Source organism: Acanthisitta chloris, unplaced genomic scaffold (genome assembly GCF_000695815.1).
Source record: "Acanthisitta chloris isolate BGI_N310 unplaced genomic scaffold, ASM69581v1 scaffold32825, whole genome shotgun sequence".
Lineage (NCBI taxonomy): Eukaryota > Metazoa > Chordata > Aves > Passeriformes > Acanthisittidae > Acanthisitta > Acanthisitta chloris.
In genome coordinates this window covers 12,563-19,406 of record NW_008672651.1, presented here as the reverse complement: position 1 = coordinate 19,406, position 6,844 = coordinate 12,563, and positions in this window count along the sequence as shown.

Below are 6,844 nucleotides of genomic sequence, written 5' to 3'. Positions count from 1 at the left end.
GACTTCCTCCTTGTCCTGATGACATGTTTTCTTCCTCAGGCCTTGTTTCTTGCCCTTCTTGGGCCTCTAATAGAGATCACTGGGGTTTTCTTCATTTGTTGGCTTTTTTTACTGTACCTTTCACTCCTCTCCTAGGCTAGGTAGATGTTTTAACTTGCATAGGTTTGATACTAATAGCAGGATTGCAAAATTTTCTCAGATCTCTTGCGAATTGTTAAAATGTTTAGAATATTCAGGATCTGTTTTCTGTTTATGTTCTTTCTGCCACATGACTTGGCTCAGAACTGTTTTCAGCCTCATGAAACAGTCCCTCCTAACACATATAGAACTCTGGTTTGCATTTTATGTCTGTCACATGCAAATTACCCTTGGCAAGTCCTGATTGCAGTGCTCTGCAGCAACCCAGCATGCTCAGTTTTGTGCTAAATCTTCCTTTATCTGTCAGGATGCAGTTCCCAGCAGGCTTTCCCTCACATTGCCTTCAATAATCTCCCAGAAGCCCCAGGGACATGAAGGGATGGTCCCACTACACCCAGTACATGCCACTGAACTGGAACTGCTAAGGAGAAAGAGTCTTCTGCCCATCACAAGCAAGAATTTTTGCTGGGTGCTATTGAGATGCCTAAAATAGAGACCCTGTCTCAAAAAGTTAACAAGAACTAAAATTGAGATTTTTTGCTCCTTCTGTTGTGCTAGAATAAGCTTTATTGAGGTGCTATACAGCTCTGTGAATGTGGTTTCCAAAACAAGTAGATGTGCATCCTCAGTGGGACAGATCCTGATTGCACTGGGATGTTTGTGTGTCTCCACTCGTGCTTCTTGTGAAGACCCATCTCTTTCTTCACAGTAATAGCAAATATCTTTTTCCTTTTCTATGCAAAAGTTTGATCTTATTTCAGCTGCCAGGCTCCAGATGGTAATTAAGGACTGGATGAAAGGCCTGGCACTTTGCTATGTTTAATTTTATCGGTCAGGGTTTGGAATAAAATGCGTGTCTCATGAAACTCACAATTTCCATGGCTTACAGATTTATCCTGCCAGCATCTCAGAATCTGGCAATAAGTGCCCTTGGAAAAGCCAAGAAAAACCCTGAATTGTTGCAAGCCTAGGCTGATAGCCTGGATCTTCTGTGTTTTCATTTATTGAAAGTAAAGGCTCCAGAATAGTGATTTCCATGCTGAAATGAAACAGTTCACTGCTGAATATAGACATCTCATTTCCAAAAGAAGTTGCCAGACCTTGAAGTGATTCCTTGATATAATTATATGGATTTCCCAGTCTTTGTTAGATATTTCCTTCTTTGGAAGGAAATGCTCTCGATTATTACACAGGTGTAAGCTCTATCCATGGATGTCAGTGTGGGAAAAGCTGTCCTGTTCTTGAATACAGAGGGACTGATGATTCTGGCAGAACCTCTGGTATGTCCTAAAGCCAAAAAGATTATTCATCCACCTTGACACCAGGGGGAAAAATTACAGGGCTATCAAAGTGAGCAGGAAGTATTAGATGCCAAACAAAAGAGATGTGAGCATGGCACAGCATTTCTCAGCACAGCATATCTCTGAGTGTCCACATCCAAGGCAGATGCTCCTCTGCTTTGTATGCTGCTTATGAACTGCTGCATCACTCAGTGCCTTGGCTTAGCTGCCATTGCTGCCTCCCTCTCAGCTTGGAAAAATGGGCAGTTTTCCCTCTTCGTGTTGGCTGCCTGGGCATAGATACAGAGGGATCTTGAGTTTGGTTTGAGTGGGTCAGAACGGGATAGTGCAGTTCATCCCCACAGGACAAAGGGGTCCTGGGGAAGGTTGGGAGTGATGTGCTGTGAGCATCAGCAATGCTAGACAGCTGAGCTGGGCAGTAGGAAGAGGCTGACAGGTCCCATGAGCATGAGGTGACAAGATGAGCAGCCCATAAATAAGGAATGTGCTGGAAGAACTAAGGGGGGGCACAGCCTGCATGGCCCAAGAGGCAACAAAAGACTGGAAAGCTGGAAGTGGCTGGAGCTGGGCACAGCACCCTGGTGAGCATCCAGGCAGGGAATCTGACCTGTGCTATTGCACACTCAGGCAGAGGGCCCAGTCCTCTGCCTGGTTTTCATTTATTTGAGAGGAGGATTCTGAAATATGGCCAAGGAGGACTGCAATAAAAGCAGTTAAATGATGATTAAAAAAAAAAGTTGCTAGTCCTTCATTCCCAGTTGAATGACGTGAAGTCTTGAGCTCATCCTGGAAATCTTCTTTTGCAACAGTCATCGTTTCTCCATCACTTGGCACTTCTGCTCATGGGCCAAGGTGGGAAAAAGTCTCTGGATCCTATCCCTGAATTCAGTCAAGAAGACTTGGTGATTCTGGCATGTTGCTTTGTGCCTTGAAGAGCAGTTACTCCACCCACCTAGCCTCGAGGAAAGCAGCTGCAGTAGCAAGGCAAACTGACAATGTGCACACCAAACAAGGGGGCACGACATCAACAATGAACTCTGCTGCCCACTTGTCCCAGCCCAGCTCATGGGAGCATCTGCCCCTGCCAAGAAGGCTGTGGGGTGTCCCTGGATCAAATTGCTGTCCTCCTGCATGTGAAGTGTTTCCAGCTCCCTCCTGACTCCCCTCCTTGCTCCTGAAGCTGGAGCTGCCACTGGTAGGTTTGGGTTGCACAACAGAGGGGCCACATATGTTGTGTGGCCATGCAGTATGTGGGGCTGTGGTTGCTGATGGAGATGTCTTATCTGGTTCTCTGTAAAATGAGCTAAAGAAAGGGTGTGGGATCCAGCATCAATGGGTTTGATCAGATGTTTTGTAATCATCAGGGAAGCTTGTAAAATTCTGGGTGGTAGGTGTGCTTTGAGGCAATGCTTCTACAGAAACCTGAAGTGTGAAGGCCAAGGCTTCAAGCTCTCAGCTGAGTTACCTCATTATGGGTCTTGTGAAGGCAAAACCTCACCTTCAGTTTGTAACTAGGCTCTGGGTACCCACAGGGAAATGTGTCAGTTTCCAGCACTGGGCTTGTTCTGCCCCACATACAAAAACATGCATGAAACAATTTGGGTTTAACCATTTAAACTGGGTTTGAAGTGTTTAAAGGGGGCAAATAGCTCTGTGTGTTACAGCAGGGGAAGAAGCTGTCTTCCATTTCTTTGTTTGGGCGTCATGTAATGGGTTTTATTCCTGCATGGTTTCTTTTTTGGTGTTTGTTTCTTGGTGTTCCACACCCCATACTTCCCCACTAGGCAAAGTCAATAACCTCATCAAAGTTATTGCTTTAAGTGGCTTTGGTGCTGGACAACTTCTCTCTGCATTTGAGAGTGTTTGTAAAGAGTTCTCACTTGGAGTTCTAGGATTACAAAGCAGTGCTGAATGACTTGATCTTCTTGACTAGAAGACAGAGCAGGCTGAAATACAGAGACACCCTTTGGCACACTGGTTAGTGCAAAGCCTTAGAAAAATGATGTATCCAAAACAATTGCTGAACTGCTTTAACAGAAAAAAAGCTCATCTCATTCAGCTGCTTAGAAGTTCTGAAGTCTATAAACAGAGAGAGCAGGCTGTAGGATTTAATTAATCTCCAGAGCTATCCCAGGAGTTGGGATTGTGTGAACACAGTGCAGGGGCAGAGGCTCAGGCACACCATGGTGCTGCTCGGTGCCACCACTGCAGCAGAGCTCTGGCCCTGTGCACAGTGGCACCAGCACAGTGTCACTGCTGCTGTTACTTGCTGTTGCAGCACCTGGAGGCAAAAGCTCTGTTGGGTCAAATCCTGCGGAAGCAGGTAAAAAAATGCAGGCCCTGCTCCAAAGACAGCTTCCAGTATTCCTGTCAGAGACGCATTTCAGGCCTTTTACTTTTTTTCAGGCCAGAGCAAACGAATGGATGAGATCCATGCTGTTACAGGACAGGGTGCCTTATTTATCTGCTCGCTCCAGTCCTGAAATACTTCCCAGCTGGCTGGTCCCATTTTGCTGAAGTCTCTCCTGCTGGCACTGCCAGCCTTCCCTTTGCAAAGCCAGTCATGTGTTAGGTAAGTGCTTGCAAATGGCTGCTGCAGTTGCCTCCTTTTACCTTCCACCCCAGCCATGAAGCTTTTATCAAGTATACAAACATCAGTGCAGAGGAACTGCAGAGCTGCTGTGCGAAGGCTGCAGCTGGATACTAACATGTCTGAACATACAGGGGTCCCAGAAAGGAACTTGCAGCGTCTCCTGTGGGGAACTGCGTGTTCCTGTGGCAGAAGGCAGAGGCAGTTGGGCATGGGAGCCCTGATGACCCTGGGCAGAACTGGCTGCCTGCACCACTGTCCCCACGACCTGCAGGAAGCACTGGCTGCCAGCACTGCTCCTCCCTTCACCCTGCAGACCTGCTGGTAAGTCACTCGTGTACACGTGGCATGGTTTGGGGGCTGCAGCTCTGCTGCATTTAAGCAGTGTGTGATGCTTTCCTGGTGCTTTTGGGGAAGGAGGCACCATTGGGGCAGTGCCCATGCAGCACTGTGCTGCTGCCAGGCATGGCATGGCTGGTCCAAACAAACAGGGAAGGCTCCAGCTCCTCCTAAGCACAGCACCATGTCTCTGACAAGAGTGCTCACTGCCTGCAAGGCAGGAGAAGGTAACACACAATGACCTTCTGCAGGCTTACCAGCCTTGAGAGGTACTTCCCTAAATCCAGATGCAGTTTTGTGTGCTGGTAGTCTGATTTTTCAGCATTATGAAGAGCTCAGCTCATACCCCAAGTGCTTTCGGGAGACAGTCTCCTCCTGAGCAGCCAAGTGCAGGGTGAGGAACTTGCCCTCTCTCTTCCATTCACTTTTCCTGGCCCCAGGAGGAGAATAAAGCCTTGCAGGCCTGTGAAGGGGTAAGACACAGTCCCACTGAAACAACCACTTTCCTTCTCAGCCCTCCCCAGGCTGCACTGTTCACTGCCTCTTCAGCTCCCAGATCCTCTTCTGATTCCATAAATAATTTGCCTGTTGTGCCCCAAACCCCCAAAATTACAGCACATTAGCATGGATGTATTGTTACACCCAGACACAAATGGGAGAGGGAGCATGTGCTGATGTGCCCCACTAATCTCAAGGTGATATCCAATGTGTCAATTTGTCAGAATCTGCCCAAAAGCTATTTAAAAATGTGATCGGTAATTGCCTATTTCACAGGGACTCCCATTATTTTCTATCTTTGTGATGCTTGAGAGCTTGAAAATTCTCATGTTTTGCTCGAAGCATACCATAGTGTAACATAAGGAAGATTCATGTTGTTTTACTGATGAGGAATGACTTGTAAATGTAACATGCCACCACTGGAACATGTTTGTGGTTGGAGGAAACCCTGTTTCAGAGCACTGCAGGCATTGTCTAAAGCAGCCCCAGACTTCTGCAAAAACAACCTGAAACACCCAAAGAAAGTTCTTTGGAAAGTAAAGCACTTTATATCAGGGCTGGAGACTGCGTGTTCAGAGCCTGCAGCCGACTCCGCTGCGTGTTAACCATCACAGTTCAGGCTGCTGAACGTACAACTCTGCGAGAGCAACAAGGCAAAAAGAAAAGCCACAGGATGGAGGCAAAGGGAAGCAGTAAGGAGTCTCCAGTTCACCCTGCTGGCTGCATAACCCTCCCCAACCCACCCTGATCAAACATACATAATAGATACTTACGTCCCATTTGATAGCGCCGATCCTGTGTCCCCTCGGTACTGTCCCGGCAGCTGCTGCCAAGTAGGCACATCTGGATATAGTTAGTGTTAGACATTCCTCAGCCTTTCAGCGAAACCAAGGAAATCCTCGCCGAGCACAGCAGCGCTCGGTCTGCGCGCTGGGCCCTCGTCATGCTGGGGATGGGGTGATGTGCCAGGGGGCCTGGGGGGGCACACCACGGTCCCTCCTTCACACACTCGCTCACAGCTGGAGTGGAAGGAGCAGCACACCAGGGGCAGGAGCTGTGTCCACGTCCAAGAGCCTGACACGTGATCGGCAGGCTGGGGAACGCAGATGGGCTCGCGGAGCTCCGCGGGACGGGCTCGAGGTGTGCAGAGACTGAGTGCAGACACAACTTGGGCTCTTCCACCAGTTCTGCTGCTTTACTGCTTTAAAATAGCAGCTACAAAAAAAGGCTTTTTATGTTTTTCCATGTTTTTTTTTTCAATAGGAAACGTCCTAATTTGTCTGACTTTCTTCTACAATTTTTTTTAAGCCCCCTGTGAGTATATACGTTACCTCTGCAGAGACTCAAAATGAAAAAGTGAGGTTGGGTTCAGCTGAGAAGTAAAATCCACTTGAGGATGGGTTTCTTTTTTCCTGGGAGGGAAATGTTGGGAGGAGGTGGGAGCTGAGCACTGCGGAGGCTGAAGAGGGTCCCTCCCAAAACACTGAGGGGGAAAAAATCAAACATCTCTCTCTTTTTCCCCAACTTAATTTGAAATACTTCAAAGTAAAACATTTGTATTTGGAGCCAAATCTAAATCTCCACTGCTCTGCCAGCTGAGTGCAGCCATAGCACTTCCACTCTCTGTGGCTGTTTCTTTGTCTCTGCAGTGTAAACAATGACCCTTATTCCTCTGACAGAGGCCAAGTCTGCAGAGCGCCAAGACCACAGCCCCTTTAGACAGCAAAGTTTTTCGTTTACAACAATGTAACTGAATGTCACAAAAGCAGGTTTTGATCTACTCTGTTGTTTTCTCAAACACCCAACTGTTTTCAAACATAATGGAAAGATCTCTTTTTTTGTAAGTGCCACTGCTTTTTTTGATATATTTTTCATTTCAGCTCAAACATTTTGCTTCACTGAACACAATGTCATCACCAAGAGTGGGTTCCTGACAAGCCATGCTCGGGCCCCGTGCTCAGGTGCTGCAGGCTGGGAA